Raw genomic sequence first — 9,828 nt, forward strand, 5'->3', positions numbered from 1 at the left:
CAAATTAATTTTGGCAGTACCGTCAGAAGGTAGACAAATATCACACACCTACAACAGACATACAGAAACACACAGACAGATGCAAACACAGACCTTATAGCTGTCATTCTACAATTTTAGCCATGACTCAGGTACAGTAATACAAAACTCACTTGTTTATAAAAGAACGGTTGGATCCAAACTGTGTTTCTGGAAGTTGGAATAATAAGTCTACCCCCTTACTAAATGTGGAGAAAACACCTAAGATTTTTCAAAATCTTCGCCAAATTTCAAAACACCTCCTTTGCATTTCAAAGAATAGATCTTAGGTCCTAGAGAAGATGGGGTAGAAAATCTACATCACAAAAGCACAAAGTAGCCACGTTTTCTCCTAGGAGCTGTGGGGTATATTTGCCTATTACTAGAGATCTAGGGTAATTGCCGTTTAAATATTTCTTAAGTGCTGGGTTTCTTAAGTGGAGCTTCAGGGTTTAATACATTATGCCTTTCTAAAGTCTGTACAGAGCATTCAACAAAGGACTTCAAGTGCTGTCCTTTTTTCTGAATACGCAATTCAACCTAGGGCCAGTGCAGCTCATGGGGAAAAGTCTCTACTGCTGCTTCTATCAGCTTCTGAACGTTGGCCTCTAGCTGAGCCATTCCTGATCATTTGTAGGAGAGCCTGGGAGAAATTTTGGTTATCTGTTTCCTCTGTCGGGGAGGGGATGTTCCCCAGGGGGCCCTCTGGCTTGTCTGGTAACTACAATATATAATTATGGGTGGGAAGGACACCCCTTAAGCAGCCAATCAAGGTTCCCGTGGGTGGGGTTAGTGACCAATTCAGTGACCTCCTTGTTAGGCAAGAGGTCTTCTTCATTACAATTTAGTGTGGTGGAAAAATGATTGTATGAGATAAAAGGTAACTCAGGGAGGATAGTCTGTCAACCAGATTTATTTACGTATTTATTGTACTTATATCTGCAATCCAATACAATCATCCTACTATATAAATAAAGTACTTAGAAACATCGAGAAAGGGGGAGGTGATATCTTTTTAAATGGATAGTTGAGCTTGTAAGAAATTAGGGGAAATTCTCAAGGGGAAAAATCCAAAAGAAAAGTGAAAACCAGAGTCTAAGTACCTGAACTGAGGCTGAAGGGGCTCTGGATGAAGATGGGATGAACGCCGATCTTTGTAACTCAGCAAATTGGCTTTTAATGCCTTCTGGAGGATAGGAGACAAGGCTGTAGGCTTGTGTGACATGGCAGTTGGAACTGAAAGATAACATACATACTTCTTCATAATATTGGGACTCTCAAAAACTACTTCCTCAGTTAAAGGAAGAGGGAGACAGAAAGCAAGCTTGCTGGCCTAGCCCTCTGGTGTGTGTGTGGGAATCTCCCACGGTATTTTGTAAATTTGTATAGGTATTGCCAAGTTCCCCTCCATAGTGATCATACTATTTTGCATTCCCAACACCAATATCTCAGAGTTAATTTTAGATTTTATGTTCCCCATCGCTTAAGCAGCCACTACGTTATTTAAACCCTACATTTGCAGCAACAGACAGAATATGGAAGTAGGTATGGAAAAAAAAAGGACCCCAATTTGTGATGATAGTCAAGATTCTGGAGGCCTTAAATAAATAGTTCAGCAGCACCCCTTAGAACTATGGCTTAAAAAGGCTTATCAATTTCATGGTATGGAAAACTTGATATTGTGCAGATGGCAATACTCCCCAAATTGACCTATAGATTCAATACCTATCAATCAAAAGTCCAACTGTCATTTTTGTTGTTTTGCAGAAATTGTCAAGTTGATCTTGAAATTCACAAGGAAATGTAAGAGACCTAGATGAGCTAAAAACAATCAATCTTGAAAGAGAAGGAAGGATGTTGGTGGAGGCCTCGGAATTCACAATTTCACATCTAACTACAAACCTACAATAAAGACAGCTGTAATAGAAGAAATGGATAAATTCCTAAAAACATACCAAGACTGAATCATGAAGAAACAGAAAATGTGAACATACCAATAACACGTAAGGAGAGACTGAATCAGTAATCAAAAACCTCCCAACAAACAAAAGCCAGGACCAGACTGCTTCTCTGGTGAACTCTACCAAAGAATTAACAAACACCAATAATACTTCTCTAACTCTTCCAAAAAACTGAAGAAAGAGGAGGGAACATTCCCCAACTCATTTTACAAGGTCAGCATTACCCTGATACCAAAGCCAGACAAAGACACAAGAAAATAAAATTACAGGCCAATATGCCTGATGAATACAGAACCAAAAATTCTCACCAAATATTAACAAACCAAATTGAACAGCTCATTAAACTGATCATATACCATGGATCAACTAGGACTTACCCTTGGGATACAAGGATGGCTCAACATATGCAAATCCGTAGGCATGATACACTATATTAATGGAATGAAAGGTAAAAATCACATGATCACGATCAGTAGATGCAGAAAAAGCATGAGATGATATTCAGTATTGGCTCACGATTAAAACAGTCAACAAATTGGGTATAGAAGCAAAATACCTCTACAAAATAAAGGCCATATGTGACAAACCCACACCAACATCATACTTACTTAATGGTGAAAGTTTACTTACTTAATGGTGAAAGCTTGAGAGCTTTTCCTCTAAGATCAGGAACAAGACAAGGATGTCCACTCTCACCACTTTTCAACATAGTACCGGAAGTACTAGCCAGAGAAATCTGTCAAGAAAAAGAAATAAAAACCATTAAAACAGGAAAGGAAGAAGTCAAGCTGTCTTCGTTTCTAGATAATATGATCTTATATACAGAAAATGCTAACGACCTTACCAAAAAACTACTGGAACTAAAGTTGCAGGAAGCAAAGTCAACATACAGAAAACAGCTGTGTTTCTATACACTAACAACAAAACATCTGAAGAAGAAATGAAACAATCCCATTCACAATAGCGTTAAAAAATATAATTCATGGGGTTCAGGGGATTAAAGAATGCATAATTCATATGAACAGATCTAACAAAGGAGGTCAAAGATCTGTAAAATGAAAGCTATAAGACTTTGGTGAAATAAATTGAAGACACAAACAAAAGGAAAAATGCCCCCTGTTCATGGATTGGAAAAATATTGTTTAAATGTGTATATTACCCAAGGCCATCTACAGAATTCAATGCAATCCTTATCAAAATCCCAATAGCAATTTTCACAGATAGAAAAAAAAATCCTAAATTTCATATGGAGCCACAAAAGACCATTAATAGCCAAAATAATACTGAGGAAGAAGCCAGAGGCATCCCACTTCCTGATTTCAAACTGTACTACAAAGCTATACTAATGGGAACAGTAGGGCACTGGCATAAAAATACATACGCAGACCAATGGAACAGAATGTACAGCCCAGAAACCCTTGCATATATATGGTCATATTTGGCAAGGGAGCCAAGAATACTCAATGAGGAAATGATAGCCTCTGCGATAAATGGTGTTGAGAAAACTGGATAAGTAAATACAGAAGAATGAAATTACACCCCTATCTTACACCAGTCAAAAAAACAGCCTCAGGAGGGATTCAAGGTTTAAATGGAAGACATGAAAATGTAAAGCTCCTAGGGGAAAACAGAAGGAAATCTCCTTGACGTCGATCTTTGCAGCAATTTCCCGGATATGACACCAAAAGCACAAGCAACACAGGCAGAACTACTAAGTGCGACTACATCAGTCTAAAAAGCATCTGCACAGCACAAAAATGAAAAGGAAACCTAAAGAGTGGGAGAAAATACTTGGGGGTTAATATCCAATATATGTAAAGAACTCACACAATTCAATAGACCCTGCCCCCCCCCAAAACACCCCAATTCCAAAATGGGCGTAGGAGCTGAATGGATAGCTTTCGATAAAAACGTGCTCGACACCACTAATTAGGAAAATGCAAATCAAAACTACAATGAGATATCATATCTGTTAAAATGGCTATCATCAAAAAGATAAGAAATTGTTGGCAAGAGTCTGGTGAAAAGGTAACCTGTGACTGTAGGTGGGAATGCAAATTGGCACAGCCACTAGAGAAAATACTATGGCAGTTTCTCAGATTATTACAAATACAACTATCACATGATCCAGCAATCCTACTTCTGGGTATATATTCAAAGGAATTGAAATCTTAAAGAGAGACCTGCACATCCATGCTCCTGAAGCATCATTCAGATATACCTAAGATACGAAGAAAAACTTCATGTCAATTAATGGATACGTGGGTAAAGAAGATATGGCTGGCACACACACACACACACAATAGCAGATTATTCAACAATGATAAAGAAATCCTCCTGTTTGCAATAACTAAAGTGAACTTTGAGGGCATTATACTAAGTGAAATAAGTCAGAGAAAAATACTCTATGACATCACTTATATGTGGAACCTAAAAAAGCTGACCATAGAGAAACAGAGTAGAGTAACGATTATGGGGAGTAGGGGAAATGGGAGAAAGTAGTCAAAGGGTACAAACTTCCAATTATAAGATTAGCATGTTGGGGGGGATCTAATATACACTTCGGTGATTGTAGCTAATAATACTGTATTACGTACTTGAAGTTGCTAAAAGAGTAGAAATAATGTTCTTACCACACACACAAAAAGAAATGGTAATTATGTGATGGAATGGAGTTGTTATCTAATGCTATGGTGGTAATCAATTTGTTGTTATATATAAATATATCAAGTCAATATGTTATACGCCTTAAACTCACACAGTGTTTTACTGTAATTATACCTCAATGAAACTGCAAATTAAAAAAAAAATTCCGATGACCTTCATCCAGGTCCCCCAAATATATAATTGTTTTCTGTACTGTTTGAGAATAAGCTGCATAAGTCACACTAAAAGAGATCAGCGTTTGTTTCCTAAAACCAAGGACATTATCACCACAGTATAGTTACTAAAAACTAGCCCATTAACTCTGAAGTAGAGCCATGAAGAGTAGCAGAATGCCACCACAAAACATGCCACTTTGGCATAAGATTAACGGTGAGCTGAATGTTATTGAGAAGAAGCATATACGAAGAAAAGCTTTCTGTCTCCCACCATTTGCCTAAAAGCTAGACACAAATCTGTAAAGGTGTCCCCCGTCCCTTCTAACCAGAAAGCACAGAAGTTAATCACAGGAGACAGCTCAAGACCCTTATCAGCCCAGAGATGGGATCAGAAAAAAACTATATAACTTTCCTAACTAGCCCTTAACTTCCACTGGCTCCCCTATATATTCACCGTCCTACAATTTGCCACCCTAGAAACCTCTTGTCTCTTCTATAAAAATTTTTTGTTCTTTTGTAAAGATGCAATATAAGCCCAAGTTCTAACCACCTTTTTAAGTTTCTCATGTTAAAAAACTTCTGTTTTTCTCTTGTTAAAGACAGTTGTAGTTCTGGCATAAAGACAGACACAGATTAATAAAACCCAGAAATAAACCCATACATCTATTATAGTCAAGTGATTTTTGACAAGGGTACCAAGACCGTTCAACGGGGGAAAGAATAGTCTTTTCATTAATAACGTAATCAGTGTGGAATATCAATATCTATAATGGAATCACTGGATATCTACAGGCAAAAGAATGAACTTGGATCCCTACTTCACATCACGTATAAAAATTAACTCGAATGGATCAAAGACTTAAATGTAAGAGCTAAATTATAAAAATCTTAGAAGAAAACAATCTTTGTAACCTCAGGTTAGGCACCCATTTCTTAGATATGACATCAAGACCCAAGGAACCAAAGGAAAATAGGCAAATTGGACTTCATTAAAATGAAAAGCTTTTCTGCTTCAAAGGAGAGCATCAAAGTGAAGAGACCAAGAGCATCAGAAAACAATAAACACTTGGGAATACATTTAACCAAGGAGGCAAAAGCTCTGTACACTGAAAACTACAAGACTTTGATGAAATAAATTGAAGAAGACACAAATGGAAAGATATCCTGCGTTCATGGATCAGAAAATTAATATTGTTAAAATTTCCACACTACCCAAAGCCATCTGTAAACTCAATGCAATCCCTATCAAAATTCCAACAGCATATTTTACAGAAACGGAAAAAAGAATCTTAAATATCATATGGAACCACAAAAGACCCTGAAAAGCCAAAGCAATCCCTAGAAAGAAGAACAAAGCTGGAGGCACCATCACGTTTCCTGATTTCAAACTATACTACACTTCTATAGTAATCACAACAGTGTGATACTGGCATGAAACAGACACAAAGACCAATGAAACAGAATTGAGAGCCCATAAATAAACGCATGCATATATGGTCAATGAACAGCTGACAAAAATAATCAATGGGGAGAAGATAGTCTTTTCAATAAATGGTACTGGGAAAACTGGATATGCACATGCAAAAGAATGAAACTGGACCCCTATCTTACACCAGGCTCAAAAATTAACTGGAAATGGATTAAAGACTTAAATGTAAGGCCTGAAACCATACAACCCCTAGAGGAAAACACGGGGAAAAAGTTCCTTCACGTGGGTCTTGGCAACGATTTTTTTAGATACAACACCTAAAGCACAGGCAACAAAATAAAAAACAAACAAGTGGGACTACATCAAACTATAAAGCTTCTGCACGTCGAAACAAACAATAGAATGAAAAGGCAACCTACGAAGTGGGAGAGACTAATTGGTAAACCATCTTTCTGGTAAGGAGTTAATGGCCGAAATATAGAAAGTACTCATACAATTCAATAGCAAAAATACAAATAATCTAATTAAAAATGGACCAGGACCTGGACAGACATTTTTCCAAAGAAGACATTAAATGGCCACAGGTACATGAAAAGGTGCTCACCGTCACTATCAGGGAAATGCAACTCAAAACCACAATGAGCTGTCACCTCACATCTGTTACAGTGGTAACTATCAAAAAGACGAGATAAAAACTGCTGACGAGTACGTGGAGAAAAGGGAACTCTTGCGCGCTGTCGGTGGATTGTAAATAGGCATGGAAGACGGTATGGAGATTCTTCAAAAAATTAAAAATAGAACCACATTATCCAGCAATTTTACTTCTAGGTGTATATAAGAAGGAAACAAAATCACTATGTAGAAGAGATATATGCACCCCTATGTTCACTGCAGTATTATTTACTAGCCAAGACATGAAAACAACCTAAATGTCCAACAACAGATGAATGGGTAAAGGAAATGGGTGAAGGTGGTCAAAGTGTCCAAACTTCCAGTTATAAAATGAATGAGTTCTGGGGATCTAATGTACAGAATGATGATTAGAGTTAACGATACTGTATTGTATACTTGAAAGTTGCTAAGAGAGTATATCTGAAAAGTCTTTACCACACACAGAAAACTGGTAACTATGTGAGGTGATAGATGTGTTAACTAACCTTTTTGTATTAATCATTTCACAATGTATACATATATCAAATCATCACATTTTATACTATAAACATACACAATATTCTATGTCAAATATATCTCAATAAAGTTAGAAAAATAAGAAAGTGAAAAGACAACCCATGCAGTGAGAGAAATATTTGCAAATTATTTATCTGTTAAGGGTCTAGTATCCAGAATATAAAAAGAACTTATAACTCAAAAGTTAAAAAGACGACCCAAGTAAAAAATGGCATAGGACTTGGATAGACATTTTTCTAAAGGAGATACACAGATGGCAAATCAGCACATGAAACAACGCGCAACATCATTAATCACTAGGGAACTGCAAATCAAAACTACAATGGTACTAGAGAATGGACGTGAGGATATGGGGAGGGGGAGGGTAAGCTGTGACAAAGTGAGAGGGTGGCACGGACATGTATACACTACCAAACGTAAAACAGATAGCTAGTGGGAAGCAGCCGCATAGCCCAGGGAGATCAGCTCGGTGCTTTGTGACCACCTAGAGGGGTGGGACAGGGAGGGTGGGAGGGAGGGAGACGCAAGAGGGAAGAGATATGGGAACATATGTATAACTGAGTCACTTTGTTATAAAGCAGAAACTAACATACCATTGTAAAGCAATTATACTCCCATAAAGATGTTAAAAAAAACTACAATGGGATACCGCTTCACATCCATTAGAATAGCAATCATCATAATGATGATGGAAAAGAATTTGAAAAGGAATAGATACATATATGTATAACTGAATTACTGCTGTACACTTGAAACTAACAATATTTAAAATTAACTATACTTCAGTAAAATAATAATAATAATAACAAAATACATGTGTTGGTGAGGACTTGGAGAAACTGGAACTCTCATGCTTTGCTGGTGGGACCAGGAGCAGAAGAACCAGCCATGCATACCTGGACATCTGACTTACAAAACTGAAATAATAAATTTGTGTTATTTGAACCACTAAATTTGTGGTAATTTGATATGGTAGCAGTAGAAGATGAACACAGTGATACTACAAGACTACCAAGGCTAGGTTATAAAAAGCAGAAAGGCAGTACAATTTTGACCTGGCATGCTCTTTCTCTGGACTCATACCTTTGGAACACTGAGCAACCACATAAGAAGCATGGCTGACCTGAAGCCACCTTGCTGGAGAGACCACACAGAGATACAGACGTCCCAGCTGTTCCATTCCTAAGCTGTTTGAGTCTTCCAGTTCAGGTGACAGGCATCTCAGAGCCTGTCTTGTCCTTTGGATAAAATTTAGCCTCAGCTACCACTGGACTGAGAGACTCCTCGTGAGAACCAGCTAGCTTAGCCCAATCAACCTCCATGACTATGAGATGATGATACCATGATCGTTGTTTTATGAAACTGTTTGTAGTGATCATTATACAGCCATAAAAAAATCCAAATCCTTCTTTAGCTTTCTGCCCCTCCACAAAGAGAGGAAATTGAAAACTTTCTCTGTGTGAAGGAAGAAGGAGCTGAGTCACAGAGAAGTAGACAGAAAATCAGAGAATGAGGTACTGAGGTAGGCCTTCAATCCTTATTTCTCTGGCAGGGCTGAGGGAAAAACATTTCTCTGTTAGTACCTGTGCCTCACTTTTCATCTAAAGAGCAACTTTTACTTAAAGGGCAAGACAGTAAATATTTTAGGCTTCTCAGGCTAAGAAGCAAAACCAAGGCTATGATGTAGCAACTTACATAACCATTTAAGATATAACCATTTATTTGCTAAATAATAAGTACTACACTTTATATTTTGTTCAAAACAGTCACGCTTTTTTGCTTCCAAATATCCTGCTACAGGCAGGCTGCTCTTCAATGGAGGCTGTGTTTCTAAGTTCTGAAATGTGAGTGTACTTGATTCCAAAGACAAGGATTGTGCGGGCTGTGATTTTAGCCATTCAGTGGGTGGCCTGCTTGTCTTTGCAGTTGTCTTCTTTGACTTGAAAGTTGCCAGATACCTTGACGTTTTGAGCAGAAAAATGCTAAGTTGAATTTGAAACAGAAATGTTGGATTTTTCCACTGCCTTCCCAATACCTCTGCACGTCATGTCATTTCAAGTGTAGCAGAAAGAAAACTAGGTGTCAAGCCATGAGATTTGAATATAAGGCACTTTCTAGTTGCAGTACAATGAGTATGACAGTTAACATCTCTGAGCCTCAGTTTCTGTAAGCTGATGGGATTAGTATCTGCCTGCTTGCTTACTATGAGTGGTTGAAGTTCAAATGCGATAAAATATATGAAGGTGAATTGCAGCTTCAAAGTGCAAGGCACCTGCTAATTGTTATTGATGTGCCTATTACAAAGCATTTGGTCTTCCTTTCTCAGTTTCTCCCTCTCCCTCTCCCTCTCCCCCTCCCCTCCCCCTTCCCTCCCCCTCCCTCTCCCCCTCTCCCCTCCTCTTTCCCTCTC

Source organism: Monodon monoceros, unplaced genomic scaffold (assembly GCF_005190385.1).
Source record: "Monodon monoceros isolate NGI ecotype Baffin Bay Population unplaced genomic scaffold, NGI_Narwhal_1 Super_Scaffold_22, whole genome shotgun sequence".
NCBI classification, from domain to species: Eukaryota; Metazoa; Chordata; class Mammalia; order Artiodactyla; family Monodontidae; genus Monodon; species Monodon monoceros.